General features: G+C 40.8%; 1 pseudogene across 1 annotated transcript; it reads left to right on the top strand.

The window, feature by feature from the left end:
- Positions 1 to 6971: 6971 nt before the first annotated feature.
- LOC310987877 (myosin heavy chain, fast skeletal muscle-like) lies at positions 6972 to 17104 on the top strand (annotated as a pseudogene). The gene is made up of 39 exons (XR_014596481.1): positions 6972 to 6986; positions 7127 to 7348; positions 7424 to 7567; positions 7664 to 7820; positions 7908 to 7935; positions 8019 to 8124; positions 8220 to 8312; positions 8401 to 8464; positions 8545 to 8839; positions 8959 to 9097; positions 9224 to 9342; positions 9541 to 9690; positions 9777 to 9947; positions 10043 to 10343; positions 10492 to 10559; positions 10659 to 10746; positions 10868 to 10985; positions 11085 to 11208; positions 11415 to 11555; positions 11649 to 11900; positions 11994 to 12236; positions 12322 to 12498; positions 12578 to 12723; positions 12822 to 12912; positions 13009 to 13398; positions 13493 to 13619; positions 13704 to 13822; positions 13903 to 14099; positions 14359 to 14542; positions 14669 to 14834; positions 14917 to 15041; positions 15141 to 15449; positions 15551 to 15754; positions 15854 to 15979; positions 16068 to 16238; positions 16337 to 16441; positions 16540 to 16635; positions 16749 to 16880; positions 17084 to 17104. The product of XR_014596481.1 is annotated as a myosin heavy chain, fast skeletal muscle-like (transcript).
- Positions 17105 to 17866: the final 762 nt, after the last annotated feature.

The raw sequence follows: 17866 nt of genomic DNA on the forward strand, positions 1-17866 counted from the left end.
GCCAGTCCACATGTTGCGGCATCAACTGAAAAAAAGGAAACAATTTACACTCAAAAAACGTGTATACTGTACCTAACGTTCGGCTTGTTCTCCAATGAGTATTGTGGTAGATTTTGTTAACCCAAGATGCTTTCAAGGCTAGATCCATGGCTACAATGTTCTTCAAATTTAATCCACCATTTTCATAGGAGTTATATACATACTGTCTTTTAATCTTGTCAGGCTTATTGTTCCAAAGGAATTTAAACATTTTTTGTTCAATAAATTTAAACAAGGATGCTTCCGGAGAGGGAAGTGTCATGATCAAATAAATAAACTGGGGACTTACCAACGTATTAATTAATATTACTCTTCCTTGTAGGGACAAAATATTTCCTCTCCACGGTTGCAATACTTTTTCTATTTTCTCTATTTTTCGTTCATAATTTATTTTGACTAGATCTTTCGGATTTTCAGGAATATGAATGCCAAGTACATCAATGGCGCCGTTACTCCATTTAACTGGAGCAGGGCATTGTAAACTGAAATCTGTTCCTCTTAATGTGCCTATCCTCATGATAGTACATTTCTCAAAATTAGGCTCTAATCCAGATAATCTGGCAAAAAGTTTTAAATCCTCAATCAAAGCGTGTAAGGAGCTTTTTTCTGGATGCAGAAAAAAGATGGCATCATCTGCATATAAAGTTATTTTTGCTTCGAGATCATATGGTTTTAAACCTACAATACAATGATTATTTCGAATTCGATTGGCTAAGATTTCAATACTAAATAAAAATAAATATGGAGACAGTGGACACCCCTGGCGAACTCCTCTAGCAAGGGTAAAGGGATTAGATAGATGTCCATTATTAATTATTCGACTAGTTGGTGAATTATATAACACCTTCACCCATTTTACAAGACTTACCCCGAAATTAAAAAAGCAAAGTGTTTTCTGGATAAAGTCCCATCTTACTTTATCGAAGGCTTTTTCAAAATCAGCAATAAATAAAAGTCCAGGTTTTTTCTCTTGATCATAATATTCTATAGTGTCAAGGAGATGCCGTATATTATCACCAATGAAACGCCCTTTAATAAAACCTGTTTGGTCATATTTAATTATTTGATCAATTATTCTTTTTATTCTTAATGCGATACATTTTGATAATATTCGGGTATCCACGCAGAGAAGTGTCAAAGGTCTCCAATTTTTTAAATATCCCGGATCTTTATAATTTCCTTGTGAATCCTGCTTTAATAATAACGTAATGATGCCCTCTTTTTGTGTCTCAGACAAAAATCCTAGATTATAGGAAAAATTAAAAGATTCTAACAGAGGTTTTTTAATTTCTTCAAAAAATACTTTATAAAACTCAATAGGAATTCCATCAATCCCTGGTGATTTACCAGAGGAAAAGGAATTAATAGCGTCTAACAGTTCTTCTTCTGAAATTGCACCTTCACAACTTTGTTGTTGATGTACCGAAAGTGCATAATCACAAGCATGTGGAAAAAATATATTAACATTCTGGCCACCGAGTGGCTCTGGCTCCTTTTCCAAAGAAAATATTGTTCTGAAGTAATCTACCTCTTCACGCAATATGTCCTGTGGCGCCATAAGTGAAACCCCTTCCGTCGTATATAACTTCATTATATTTTTCTTAACTGCATTGCTTCGATTTAACCTCAGAAAATGGGCAGTACATTTCTCACCTTTTTCCATCCAGTTGGCCCTTGCTCTATTAATGATACCATTGACATGCTCAGAATATAGGTTTTCCAGTTCCAATTGTTTTTCCTTAACTAAACAAATCATTTCAGATGAAGGTTGTTGTATTTCATCCAATTTACTATTCAGCTCATTTATTTCACCAATTAAGGTCTTCTCCCTCATCAAGTACATTTTTTGTTTCCAAGAACCTATCTTAATAGCGTGACCTCTAAAAGCACACTTAAATGCTTCCCAAACATTATGCGGATTAGAGGAATTTTCATTAACTTCAAAAAAATACTCAATAAATTCTTTAGTTTTTTCAACAAAGATTGGGTCCTTTAAACAAGACTGGTTAAATTTCCAGTAGCCACGCCCGCGTGGATACTTTGCTGTGGTGACCTGGAGTGTGATAATTACATGATCAGATCTAAAGCGGTCACCAATGTTACATTTAGAGACCATGGGTAGTAGGGAAAAGGAGATGAGGAAATAATCAATGCGACTAGCTTGTTGTCCTCTCCGCCAAGAATATCTAATAGAATCTGGATTCTGAAACCTCCAGATATCCACCAAATCTAAAGATGCTATAAGTTCTTTAATTTCTATCAGTGCTTGAGGATGGTAATTAAATGTATGCATACCTGTACGATCTTTACTTACGTCTAACACTGTGTTATAGTCACCAACTATGATATTTTGATTATTTTCTTGAGCGGATAGAACATTATGTATTTCTTCAAAAAAACATGGATTATCCTCATTAGGAGCATATATATTCATAATGTTTATACGTAGACTGTCTACCGTTAAATCTAACATAATCCATCTTCCCACTTTATCAGTTAAAACTGAATGAACTGTGTGCTGTACTTCCTTTTTAATTAAAATCATAACACCTCTTCTATTACTAAGGCCATGACAAAAATGTATAGGCCCATTCCATTCTGATCTCCACTGAGATTCATTTTCTGGCTGAGAGTGCGTCTCTTGCAAACAGAAAATTTTAACATTTTCTTTATCTTGCAGCCAAGTAAAAATTTCATTTCTTTTGGAGAAATTCGCTAAACCATTACAGTTGTAGGTGGCAATTCCGATACTACAACTTGTCATACTTTAATTTGGGAAAAGAACAGAGACAAACAAAAACAAAAACAAAAAGGACCCATTGTAAGCCAAAGTGGAGCCTGAATTCATACATCCAACATAAAAGACATTAACTAACATACATATAACATACATAGACAAAAACAAAAACACCAGCCTGTATTCCCTAATCATTCCTCCACAGGTAGCATAAGCGCCATCCTATAACCCTCCTACTAGATCAATGTCTAATGGTGGAAAAACAAAAAAATCACAAGTACACTATTGGCACTGAGTTGGGGCTAAAAATTAATGCCCCCCAAGGGTTAATAATGTCAATCCAGCCGGAAAAAAAAAACAATCAAAACCCAGCTACATAAGCAGCCCCCCCCCCCCCCCACACACACCTCTCCCAACCTCAACCCTCCCAGTCCCCCACTCCCAATCCCACACACACTGACTCATGTCCCGCCCAAAACCACCCCACCCCCCCAGTCCTCATTAACTAAACCCATCCGAACATAATAATAATAATAATAATAATAATAATAATAACAGTAATAATAATAATCATCACATTACCATTTCTTAATATTGTTAACAAAGTGCTTCATACATCTGCAAAACATGCACACACTAGTGCAGGTTTTTCCCTGGGTTTTTTTTTTTAGACGAAGGTTGCACATCCTGACAGCTGAGATTACTACTCTAGGTACTGTCCCTCCTCTATTAGCCTAAATATAAAAGGAGGCTGAAAATCACAGGACATGTTTATTCTGTCCTGAAACGTGTATTTCTCTTCTATAATAGACATTCTACATCTCAGAGGCAACTTCTTTAGATGAACTAAGGATTTTGAGTAAGAGACTGGCTTTTGTAGGTAATCCATGGTGTTTTGCTATTTGAGAGATGCACTTACTGTTTTGCAAATGTCGAGGATGATTCGAGAAATGTACCAAAGTGACTCAGAAAAACTGTAAATTTAAAGGGACAACGAGGAGTTTTGGAAAAGCGAATCATTTTCACACTACATTTATAAGCCTCCGTTCTCACCGTGAAATTCTTTGACCGGTGCAAGACAGACTCATGTTTTCATTCATCAAGAATTAAAGTCAGAGGCCGCCTTAACCACTGCGCCACGCACCGCCCCATGTCGAGGCTACAGTCCTCAATGCAGCCGTCCCCGGTTCGAATCCCGCGTCGGGCAGACCTTTCCTGCATGTCATTCCCCCTCTCTCTGCCTCCCCCTTTCCTGTCTATCTCACTATGTGCTGTCCAATAAAGGCAAAAAGCCAAAAAATATACTTTAAAAAAAAAAGAAAAAAAGAATTAAAGTCAGAGGTTCGAAGACGATCACATACCGTCGTAGTTCTGACCATAAACGGCGATTCGGCGGCGTTATTCTCATGACTCCCCACGAAACCGAAAGTAAAGAAACGCTGGTCAGCTTTCCGCCACCACTAATAATAACAAAATAACGATAGAGACAAAACGATATATTTATGGAAAATGGGCCCATTAACAAGTGTGGGTAGCGTAGATTCATCCACATTAAAGCAGAAGTAAGTGATATATTTGTGTTAATATAAGTCTTAAATAGTTATATCTTCCGACAGCAATCACTTACATACAGGGATGCAAACGGGTCAGGACCAAAAAAGAGAGGAATTTCCCGAGGGGGGGGGGGGGTGCTCACCATTAACAAAATGTACATTACAATATCACGGAAAAGTAAATTTCCAGTAGTTCAACCCCAACCAAGTATTGAGTGCTAGATGTGTTAGTTTCACTTTTTGAATTGAACACATTCTACATCGCGGAGGCGACGTCTTTAGGGCTTCCTTCACCTCTGAAACGGGGCAGAGCTCCGTGGAAACACCTGCCTGATACAGCAACGTAGGGAACCGTGCATGTCCGCGGCGCACAGCTCCACGGACGTGCACGGGGGGAAAAACGGCGTCGCCGTCGCACCGACTGCACGCAGATACGCGCCGCTTTAATGAGCGCGCATGTCGCGTCTACATTGGAGGTCGGCTGTTACCAGTATAATCAGACAACCATGAATGAGTTCGCCTCAGTTTCACGTGATTGTCACTGTCAGCCTGTTAGAAAAACATTTTACTGACCCCAGCTGAGACGCTGAGACCCCCCCCCTCCCCTCAAAACAAAAACTCTTCGGATCTGAATGATTCACACAAGTCACCTAATTCAGGGATGCAAACGGGTCAGGACCAAAAAAGAGAGGAATTTCCCGGGGGGGGGGGGGGGGGGGGTGCTCACCATTAACAAATAAGTACATTACAATATCACGGAAAGGCAATTTCCAGTAGTTCAACCCCACCAGTGCATATAGATAGACATAGTTTTCAGAAGGCTTTTACATTTCTATATTAAAAATGCTTAAAAAAAAAAAAAAACCTTTGCAATATTTCCATTTTGGAGATACTGATTTTTAGGTCTTCACTGAATGTTAGTCATAATTATTACTATTAAAATAAACTGAATAAATAAAGACATGGGATGTGTCATTCAGTGTGTAATGGACATATATATAATGTGTTAGTTTCACTTTAATTGAACACATTCTACATCGCGGAGGTGACGTCTTTCCACTCAGGGCTTCCTTCACCTCTGAAACGGGGCAGACAGAGCTCCGTGGAAACACCTGCCTGACACAGCAACGTAGGGAACCGTGCATGTCCGCGGCGCACAGCTCCACATGCACGGGGGGAAAAACGGCGTCGCCGTCGCACCGACTGCACGCGGATACGCGCCGCTTTAATGAGCGCGCACGTCGCGCGTCTACATTGGAGGTCGGCTGTTATCAGTATAATCAGAGACAACCATGAATGAGTTCGCCTCAGTTTCACGTGATTGTCACTGTCAGCCTGTTAGAAAAACATTCTACTGACCCCAGCTGAGACGCTGAGACCCCCCCCCTCCTAAAAACAAAAACTCTTCGGATCTGAACGATTCACAGAAGTCACCTAATTGGTCATGAAAAAAGCGAGTTTCGCTTTTCGGCGCGCTGTTTGCATCCATGTACATAGAGTGTTTGGTCTGAAACACGGGTCTGTCAGTCACTCTGCTCTGCTCTGAGCCGAGGAGAAAACATTTATCGTATCCTACAGTTTTTATCCAATGAGGAGAGAGAACGGCATGCAGGGCTGTGTGTGCAGCCAAGGGACGCCGTGAATGTGGCGACGTAGGGACGAGGACTGTTATGGTGCGTTCAAAGAAACTCGTATTTTTCCGACCGTGAAGTCGTACCAGTTCGATCTGGTACGAGTTCACAGGTCGGAAGTTACGAGTGGCCGTTATAGTGACTTTCACAGGTAAAACAGGTCGGAAAAACATGAGTGGGTTGCCTGGAACGCTACAAAGTCGTAAGTTGTGACTTGAAGCTGTAATTTACGATTTCAAAAGCCTGCCTGGAACGCAGCATTAGCGAAAACGACCGGACCACTTACTTCTGCTTTAACGTGATACTTTTTTATATCCAAATAGAAACTCCTCGTTGTCCCTTTAAGGGTAACACTTTATAATACACAATACAGTACACAATATTAAGCACTAGTTAAGCATTAATAAATACTGAATTCTTCATTTATAACACATGAATACTCATTAGTATGTAGTTTATAAATACAGTTTGTGCTTATCAATGATGAGTAAAACATTTTTAACTGTAAACTACATACTAATGAGTACTTAATAGTGTGTACTTATTATAAAGTGTTACCAATTTAAGAAAACATTTCTTTGATCAGTACAAGAGGCAAAAACTAAAAAGAGCCTCCTGAAAGCCTTTCAGTTTGCTTCAAGCCACACGGGTCAGTAGAAATATGGAGAAGAGAATTATGAGGGGTGATTAAACTGCCAATAAAAGCACCCTGCCATATAATGTAAACCACACCACATTTTGTATGTGTCCTGTTATAACTTCTGCTGCGTGCACAATCTTGACCTTATAAAAGGATACTAAGAGCGCAGAGCAGTGTGTGGAGACCCCTGACAGAGCCTGCTACTGGTAAGATCATCCTCTGTCTGCTCTGGAGAATATCAATGTTTTCATTTTAATGTATTTAATATAGCAATTGTTTGGATATATTTTGGAACAAATATTCTCTTAAACTTATCTCTGTGTCTGAAAATATGTACTATGTTTTTAGGATTGTGGAACATAACATTTTGACAGAGAGAGGGTCAGGTATGAATATATTTTGAATTTAATGCATTTTATATGAAACATTTGATTGAATTAAGTTATTTTTGGTTGTTCAGATTCATGAGCTAATGTAACCTCAAAAAGGTGTCCTAAAATTACTCTCATTTCATTTTACCTCACAGACATAAACTGCCACCATGAGTACAGACGCAGAGATGGCCATTTATGGCAAAGCTGCCATTTACCTCCGTAAACCAGAGAAGGAGAGAATTGAGGCTCAAAGCAAACCCTTTGATGCCAAGGCTGCTTGCTATGTGACTGATGCCAAAGAGCTGTACCTGAAGGGAACAATCCTCAAGAAAGATGGTGGCAAAGTCACCGTCAAAGTCCTGGACACTCAGGAGGTTTGTATCATAAATTCAGAGTTATATATGAGTTAAATGTGATCAGCTCTCATTGTAACCAATTTCCTGTTGCAGGAGAAGGTATTTAAAGAGGATGACGTCTCTCAAATGAACCCTCCCAAGTACGACAAAATTGAGGATATGGCCATGATGACCTATCTCAATGAAGCCTCTGTCCTGTATAACCTCAAAGAGCGTTATGCAGCATGGATGATCTACGTAAGACAATCTGCCAGATGATACACACAATATTGAAAATGATTATACTTGTAGGAAACCTAGGGTTAACTGTTTTAACTTTATGATCACTTTCAGACCTACTCTGGTTTGTTCTGTGCCACCGTGAACCCCTACAAGATGCTCCCAGTGTACGATCCTGCAGTTGTGAGTGCCTACAGAGGCAAGAAGCGTATGGAGGCTCCACCCCACATCTTCTCTGTCTCTGACAACGCTTACCAGTTCATGCTAACTGGTAAATCCTTTTCAATATAAAATGTGTTAGTATGAGGTTTATGTTGTAGAAATAAGTGCTTAATTACTTTATTTTATGCTTTAACAGACAGGGAGAACCAGTCTGTCTTGATCACGTAAGTTTCATTTTTTGTTAACGGTTTTTCCAAGATAATCAAATAGGTTGATCAAACTTTTATAAGTCTTTGTTTATACCTAGTGGAGAATCTGGTGCTGGAAAGACTGTGAACACCAAGCGTGTCATCCAGTACTTTGCCACAATCTCAGTTGGAGGTGGTGAAAAGAAGAAGGAGAGCCAAATGAAGGTATGTCACAATGACTCTGAATGTGTATTCAGTGCATATAGTGTCGCCACAAGAAAAAAACACATTTTGATATGATTTTGTCACTTGGATAATAGGGCTCACTGGAGGATCAGATTATTGCAGCTAATCCTCTGCTGGAGGCCTATGGTAATGCCAAAACTGTGAGGAATGACAACTCTTCTCGTTTCGTAAGTATGGAGAGATGTCAGCAAGAGAAAATTCCTCTTACACATTGCCAATACTGAGAGATTTTAACAACTGCTTTGTTCCAAACAGGGTAAATTCATCAGAATCCATTTCGGCACAACTGGCAAACTGGCTAGTGCTGATATTGAGACATGTAAGTAACAATCCTAAAGTGAATACAAATGATTGGAGTTGAGAATTTTCCAGTGTGTGATTTAAGACCCACATTTGCAGATCTGCTGGAGAAGTCTAGAGTGTCATTCCAGCTCCCTGATGAGAGAGGCTACCACATCTTCTACCAGATGATGACCAACCACAAGCCTGAGCTGATTGGTAAGCAGGTTAAGCTGCTGCACAATGGTAAATATTCTTAGAGATTTCATTGAAAAACACTATTGAAACTTACCCCATTTTTTCACCTGCAGAAATGTCACTCATCACAACAAACCCCTACGACTTCCCCATGTGCAGTCAGGGTCAGATCACTGTGGCCAGTATTGATGACAAAATTGAGCTGGAAGCCACTGATGTTAGTGGTTTTCATTGTTAAAATCTTAACAATAATTTGCATGTTAATTATAAAAATGGCTTTCTGAATGGGTTTTGTGAAGTGATTACATATTCTGATGACACTTTCTGTGAGCACAGAATGCCATTGATATCCTGGGCTTCACTGGTGAGGAGAAGATGGGCATCTACAAATTGACTGGTGCTGTGCTCCACCATGGTAACATGAAGTTCAAGCAGAAGCAGCGTGAGGAGCAGGCTGAGCCCGATGGCAACGAGGGTGAGGATTTATGATCATTCATTAAAAATGTGGATGTAACAACAGAGATTCTTGTCTGTCATTTGTTATATTATTAGCAGTCAGTGTGGCATACGTGTTAACTGTAAATCACTGAACTGTTTTCAGAGGCTGACAAGATTGCTTACCTGTTGGGTCTGAACTCTGCTGACATGCTGAAGGCTCTGTGCTATCCCAGAGTGAAGGTCGGAAATGAGTTTGTCACCAAGGGACAGACTGTGCCTCAGGTAAATATGAAGTATAATTTTCCTATCAAAACAAACATACTGTTTTACTGATTCAAGGGAATCAGTATAACATCAAGTCCATGAAAGATCAAGAAATGCAATGCAGTTTAGCCATATTTTTAATGAGTTTTATACATGAAATGCGAAATGCTTTGACTTGAGCAGTATTACCCCTTAAGTCATTTTTATGTTATTTAGGTGCATAACTCAGTGACTGCCCTGGCCAAGTCTATCTATGAGAGGATGTTCTTGTGGATGGTCATCCGTATCAACCAGATGCTGGACACCAAGCAGCAAAGGAATTACTTCATTGGTGTGCTGGATATCGCCGGCTTTGAAATCTTTGATGTAAGCTTCATTCACTATTTCAGCCTCAAATACTTATCCTTCTTTTGGCATGTAAAGTATTAGGCTGACTATTTCTCCTCTAACAGTACAACAGCATGGAGCAGCTGTGCATCAACTTCACCAATGAGAAACTGCAACAGTTCTTCAACCATCACATGTTCGTCCTGGAGCAAGAGGAATACAAGAAGGAGGGTATTATCTGGGAGTTCATTGACTTCGGTATGGACTTGGCTGCCTGCATTGAGCTGATTGAGAAGGTACAGTTGAATTTCTGTGATATATTTAAAAAGTTTCCTCTGAATATTTAACAACAGCATCAGTTCATGGTAAACCCCCTTCTGCTTTCTTCAAGCCCATGGGCATCTTCTCCATCCTTGAAGAGGAGTGCATGTTCCCCAAGGCCTCTGACACATCCTTCAAGAACAAGCTGTATGACCAGCATCTTGGCAAAACCAAAGCCTTTGAGAAGCCAAAGCCAGCCAAGGGCAAGGTTGAGGCCCACTTCTCCCTGGTGCATTATGCTGGTACTGTGGACTACAATATCACTGGCTGGCTGGACAAGAACAAGGACCCACTGAATGACTCTGTCGTGCAGCTGTACCAGAAGTCCCCTGTTAAACTGTTGGCATCCCTGTATCCACCTGTTGTTGAGGGTATGATATAGAGTTCATTGCAATATTCTTAAGCATATTTCAAGATTGTATGTACCATAAATGCTAAACTAAATTTAACATGTGCCCCTCGATTATTAACTAAATTATTATTATTATGTAACAAAGCTTTTGCACTCATTATCAATAGAGACCGGTGGCAAGAAGGGAGGCAAGAAGAAGGGTGGCTCTATGCAGACTGTGTCTTCACAGTTCAGGGTAAGGTTGGCATTATACACTGAAAAATAACATCACATTTAACTTTAAAAATAAATGTAAGTGCTAGACTTCATGACAATTGCTATTTTCCATCTATAGGAGAACTTGGGCAAGCTGATGACTAACTTGAGGAGCACCCATCCTCACTTTGTGCGTTGTCTGATTCCCAATGAGTCCAAGACTCCAGGTACAAAAACACAATCTCCTTTTTGTCTGTGTGTGTTTGTTTTGTTTGGGGATGATGTTGCAAGACTTCCAAACAATAACAATGTATTCACCGTACTAATGGCCAAATCTCTGTTCCACAGGTCTGATGGAGAACTTCCTGGTCATCCACCAGCTCAGGTGTAACGGTGTGCTGGAGGGTATCAGAATCTGCAGGAAAGGATTCCCTAGCAGAATCCTCTATGGTGACTTCAAGCAGAGGTATCAATATATAGTTTATTAATATAGTTTAATAACTTTGTTTTGTTTAGGACAAGGTAAAGCAAATGCACACACTGACCATTAAATCTCTCATAACAGATACAAGGTTTTGAATGCCAGTGTCATCCCTGAGGGCCAGTTCATTGACAACAAGAAGGCATCTGAGAAGCTGCTTGGATCAATTGATGTTAATCACGATGAGTACAGATTTGGACACACCAAGGTAGGCACCATGCATGATCTGTTATAATTCAGTATATTTACCAATGAGGATAGGTTTTTACATTAGAAATATATCTAAATGAACAATCTACTTAATTGAAATTAATTTAGTGCAACAGCGGACCGATGTGCCAAAGGACAAGTGTCATAGATGCAGAGAAGCCTTAATTACGCCATTCATAAAATGTAAATCGTCTGTTTATTCAGGTGTTCTTCAAGGCCGGTCTGCTGGGTACCCTTGAGGAGATGAGAGATGAAAAACTGGCAGCTCTGGTCACCATGACTCAGGCTCTCTGCCGTGGATACCTCATGAGAAGAGAGTTTGTGAAGATGATGGAAAGAAGGCATGTTGGAAAAAACTACTTATCACACACACATGACAAAGTCATAGTATGAATAATGATGATTTCCCTATAACACAAACGTCTTCTCTACAGGGAGAGCATTTTCACCATCCAGTACAACATCCGCTCCTTCATGAATGTCAAGCACTGGCCATGGATGAAGGTTTACTACAAGATCAAGCCTCTGCTGAAGAGTGCTGAAACTGAGAAGGAGCTGGCTAATATGAAGGAAAACTATGATAAGATGAAAACTGACCTGGCTGCTGCCCTGGCCAAGAAGAAGGAACTGGAAGAGAAGATGGTGTCTCTTGTGCAAGAGAAGAATGATCTGCAGCTCCAAGTGGCATCTGTAAGTACATGTGAAAAGATAGCTGTGATTTCTGATGTTTCTGAAACAAGATTTTGATGTGCTAACAGAATACATTCATGCAACATGATCTAGGAAGGAGAGAATCTGTCAGATGCTGAGGAGAGATGTGAGGGACTCATCAAGAGCAAGATTCAGTTGGAGGCCAAACTCAAAGAGACAACTGAGAGACTGGAAGATGAAGAGGAAATGAATGCTGAGCTTACTGCTAAGAAGAGGAAGCTGGAGGATGAATGCTCTGAGCTCAAGAAGGATATTGATGACCTGGAGCTTACCTTGGCCAAGGTGGAAAAGGAGAAACATGCCACTGAGAACAAGGTTTGTCAACATGAATATCTCCATTAGATAAAGGGAAATCAGCACAATTAACTGTTGAATAACAAAATCTTTCTTGCAACCATAGGTGAAGAACCTGACAGAGGAGATGGCCTCTCAGGATGAGAGCATTGCTAAGCTGACCAAGGAGAAGAAAGCCCTCCAGGAGGCTCATCAGCAGACTCTTGACGACCTGCAGGCTGAGGAAGACAAAGTCAACACTCTGACCAAGGCCAAGACCAAGCTTGAACAGCAAGTTGATGATGTAAGTTTTAAAAGTCTATGACTTGGCAAAACAAGACCTTTCATGAACATATTAATTATTTATTGATATCAACTTGCAGCTTGAGGGTTCCCTGGAGCAAGAGAAGAAGCTGCGTATGGACCTTGAGAGAGCCAAGAGAAAGCTCGAGGGTGACCTGAAACTGGCCCAGGAATCCATCATGGATCTTGAGAATGACAAACAGCAGTCTGATGAGAAGATCAAAAAGTAAGAGATTTAATTTTCTTCTAAAAATAACTACCATGTTTGTTGACACACTCAGTAGGTTGCATATACTCATACACTGCATTTTCTTATTTACACAGGAAGGACTTTGAAATCAGCCAGCTCCTCAGCAAGATCGAGGATGAGCAGTCACTGGGTGCTCAGCTCCAGAAGAAGATCAAGGAGCTTCAGGTAATGACACTGATAGAATGCATTGGTTCATACCTTTGGTATGTTTTATTTTAATGTTCACTGTTCACTGAAAGACAACATATTTACATTAAACAGGCCCGTATTGAGGAACTGGAGGAAGAGATTGAGGCTGAGCGCGCTGCTCGTGCCAAGGTTGAGAAGCAGAGGGCTGACCTCTCCAGGGAACTTGAGGAGATCAGTGAGAGGCTGGAGGAGGCCGGTGGTGCCACTGCTGCTCAGATTGAGATGAACAAGAAGCGTGAGGCTGAGTTCCAGAAGCTGCGTCGTGACCTGGAGGAGTCCACTCTGCAGCATGAAGCTACTGCTGCTGCTCTTCGTAAGAAGCAGGCTGACAGTGTTGCTGAGCTGGGAGAGCAGATCGACAACCTCCAGCGTGTCAAGCAGAAGCTTGAGAAGGAAAAGAGTGAATACAAGATGGAGATTGATGATCTCGCCAGCAACATGGAGGCTGTGGCCAAAGCAAAGGTAAATGATATATTAAATCGCAATTTGATAATTAGATAGTATAATAACTGAGGGATTCATGAATAAAACTGATTCTATTCTTTCTCGACTCAAGGGAAATCTGGAAAAGATGTGCCGTACTCTTGAGGACCAACTTAGTGAACTGAAGACCAAGAATGATGAAAATGTCCGCCAAAACAATGACCTGAGTGCACAGAGAGCACGTCTCCAGACAGAAAACGGTTTGTTTAACACACTGTTTACCTACAGTAATCTTCAGTGTACAATGAAGCCATACTAATGTTTGATGATAATTATTAAACTAGGTGAGTTTGGCCGTCAAATTGAGGAGAAGGAGGCTCTTGTCTCCCAGCTGACCAGAGGCAAACAGGCCTTCACTCAGCAGATTGAGGAGCTGAAGAGACAGACTGAAGAGGAGGTTAAGGTGAGGACATCGAACATATGCCCTGGTTTTAAATGGCATTTGGGCATTTGGTGCATTCAAGCATACATTTCTTCCACTAGGCCAAGAATGCTCTTGCTCATGGAGTGCAATCAGCTCGCCATGACTGTGACCTGCTGAGGGAACAGTTTGAGGAGGAGCAGGAGGCCAAGGCTGAGCTGCAGCGTGGAATGTCCAAGGCCAACAGTGAGGTGGCTCAGTGGAGAACTAAGTACGAAACTGATGCTATCCAGCGCACTGAGGAGCTTGAGGAGGCCAAGTGAGTACCACTCAGACAATGAAATGACAGATATTGGTATCAATAAGTATTTTTAACAAAGTAATTTTGTTGCATTTTCTAAAATAATAAGTAACACTTGACACTGCAGTAATGGTCACTGGTCTTAACATAGTGGCTGTTCAATCTAAGAAAATTAACATCTAACAATATATGTAACTATCTAAATATTATGTAAATGGCTCTAGTAAATTTAAAGTTTTTAAGGACTGACAAGAAAATGTAACATTTTTTAAAATAGGAAAAAGCTGGCTCAGCGCCTTCAGGACGCTGAGGAGCAGATCGAGGCTGTGAATTCCAAGTGTGCCTCTCTGGAGAAAACCAAACAGAGGCTCCAGAGTGAGGTGGAGGACCTCATGATTGATGTTGAGAGGGCTAATGGACTGGCTGCTAACCTGGACAAGAAGCAGAGGAACTTTGACAAGGTAGCCTACTAATGTTAATCTTGTGTGGCCAAGTCAAATGAATTTGTTAACAATAAAAACAATTGTTTTCTGTTTCTTTTCATATTAGCACATAACTAATGAAACCATATTAATTTTGTCACTCAGGTGCTGGCAGAGTGGAAGCAAAAGTATGAGGAGGGTCAGGCCGAGCTTGAAGGAGCTCAGAAGGAGGCTCGTTCTCTCAGCACTGAACTGTTCAAGATGAAGAACTCATATGAGGAAGCTCTGGATCAGCTGGAGACCATGAAGCGTGAAAACAAGAACCTGCAGCGTAAGTTCCTGCCTCATTGCACTGGAAACTAGGTTTAAATTTTGACGCTTACTGATTATTAACCACACATCTATCTCTGCAGAGGAGATCTCAGATCTGACTGAACAGATGGGTGAGACTGGCAAGAGCATCCATGAACTGGAGAAGGCCAAGAAGCAGGTGGAGACAGAGAAGTCTGAGATCCAGACAGCTCTTGAGGAGGCTGAGGTAAAAAAAAAAAAAAAAAATTATCTGAGGAGATAAAAATCAGCATACTGTGAAAGATCTCAGGATAAGGATGAACATTTTATTCCTTGATGTCAATAGGGAACTCTGGAACACGAAGAGTCTAAGATCCTGCGTGTCCAGCTGGAGCTCAACCAGATTAAGGGTGAGGTGGACAGGAAGCTGGCAGAAAAAGATGAGGAGATGGAGCAGATCAAGAGGAACAGCCAGAGGGTGATTGACTCCATGCAGGGTACTCTGGATTCTGAGGTCAGGAGCAGGAACGATGCCCTGAGAATCAAGAAGAAGATGGAGGGAGATCTGAATGAGATGGAGATTCAGCTGAGCCATGCCAATCGCCAGGCTTCTGAGTCCCAGAAGCAGCTGAGGAATGTGCAGACACAGCTCAAGGTATTGTTGTCATAGTGCTGCTGCACAAACAGTATAGTGAGTGGTCCCACAAAACCTCTCAGTGGTGTTAATCTGAATATTTGAATATACTTTTAAACTAGGATGCCCAACTGCACCTTGATGATGCTGTCAGAGCGCAGGAAGACCACAAGGAACAGGCTGCCATGGTGGACCGCAGAAATGGTCTTATGGTGGCTGAAATTGAGGAACTTAGAGCTGCTCTGGAACAGACAGAGAGAGGCCGCAAGGTCGCTGAACAGGAGCTGGTGGATGCCAGTGAGCGTGTTGGACTTCTGCACTCTCAGGTGATGATCATTTCAACAATTTAAAAAACAAAAAAGGTTTAATGATGCAAAAATGAAGCATGTTATCATCCAAGTGACATTTCTCTTTAAACCTCTTAGAACACCAGCCTTATAAACACCAAGAAGAAGCTTGAGTCTGACCTGGTTCAGGTCCAGAGTGAAGTTGATGACACCATTCAGGAAGCAAGGAATGCAGAGGAGAAGGCAAAGAAGGCCATCACCGATGTAGGTTTAAATTGAATTCGGTCATAACACTACTCCAGTCAAAATGTGGTTTTTATGAGATTTCTAACCCCAATTTTATATTATCTAGGCTGCCATGATGGCTGAGGAGCTGAAGAAGGAGCAGGATACTAGCTCTCACCTGGAGAGGATGAAGAAGAACCTGGAGGTTGCTGTTAAGGACCTGCAGCACCGTCTGGATGAGGCTGAGAACCTGGCCATGAAGGGTGGCAAGAAGCAGCTCCAGAAACTCGAGTCTAGGGTACAACAGTCATGTTAATGTTTTGCCAGATTGGTAGAAGTAAAAAGATATGCAAAAGACATTTTAAATATTGCATACAAACCTTCTGTTTTCTGAAGGTGCGTGAGCTGGAGACAGAGGTTGAGGCTGAGCAGAGACGTGGGGCAGATGCTGTTAAGGGTGTCCGCAAGTATGAGAGGAGAGTGAAGGAGCTCACCTATCAGGTAATGCTCTGATCACATTTAACATATACAGTATAAATCCATCAAATATCAGTTTACTTCCCATTATAACATTTAAATATGAATATTTCATATTACAGACTGAGGAAGACAAGAAAAACGTTGCCAGGCTGCAGGATCTGGTCGACAAGCTGCAGGTCAAGGTGAAGGCCTACAAGAGGCAGTCTGAGGAAGCGGTAAGGGCAAATCATCAAAAAACAGGAATTTCATAGCATGCCGTATTTCAATGCACAGTATATATGCTGGCCCTTTTGAAAATGTAAACATTTTACAATATATTGTATTCCAGGAGGAGCAGGCCAATGTTCATCTGTCCAAGTGCAGGAAGGTCCAGCATGAGCTGGAGGAGGCTGAGGAGCGTGCTGACATTGCTGAGACCCAGGTCAACAAGCTCAGAGCCAAGAGCCGCGACTCTGGCAAGGTAAACACATACGCTTAATGGAATTCAATATATAGAATATCAATCAAAGCCCATACTCCAAATATCAAATTTACGACACTCTTTTTTGAAAACAAATGCCATAAATAACGCTGCAAACGAACCACAACATGTACTCAGAGTGTGAAATTAATTATGCAAATATGTACTGCAAACATTCATCCATTGTCTTTTTTTTTTTTCAGGGAAAAGAGGCAGCTGAATAAGCACCCTAGAAAGCACCCTAGCTGATTGGCTGTTTCTATTCATATAATATGAAGTGAAATATTCCAAATAAAACAGTTTTTCATGTTAAATTGCTTTGTGTGTTGATTTGAATGAGAAAGATTTGAATATGAGAAAGAGTAACTATGAGATTTGGGTTAAATAATAAATAAATATGATATCTGGAGATCTGCATAGCTACTTCAAATGTGTGAAGTAGTAGTAGACATATTGAAGACCACTGGGACATTGTCTACAACAGCCTTATGGATTTGTATGACTTTATTTTCTTTTATATGAACACTGGATCACACTCTTGCAAAAAAAAAAAAAAAAAAACTTTACCACTTGAAAAATGAGTAAAGTTACATAAAAATCTACAACATAAAAATCGGGCTATTTCGCCTGCCAAAAACGGATTCATGCCTCTGGTATTGAACATAGAGTGATATGTTGCCCCAAAATGACTTTATATCACTCAGCAGAGTAAAATTTATAAGATTTGACCTCAACTAGTACTTTTTACCACTTGACAAATGAGTAAAGGGACACTCAGCCTCTTCTGTGTGTGCAGTGTCACTTATTTACAGCCCTAAATGCAGCTGAATCAATGTGTTACTTTCACTTAGCAGATGCAGGATAGGTCCAAGTTACTCATTTGTAAAACAATAAGTCAGTGACTCACAGTCCTATTTGCTGAATTCACGAGAATGAAAGGGAAGGACTCACGCTGTCACACTGACCCAGGTAATCTGTTCCTAGCC

Source organism: Trachurus trachurus (assembly GCF_905171665.1).
Source record: "Trachurus trachurus genome assembly, chromosome: 6".
Taxonomy (NCBI): Eukaryota; Metazoa; Chordata; class Actinopteri; order Carangiformes; family Carangidae; genus Trachurus; species Trachurus trachurus.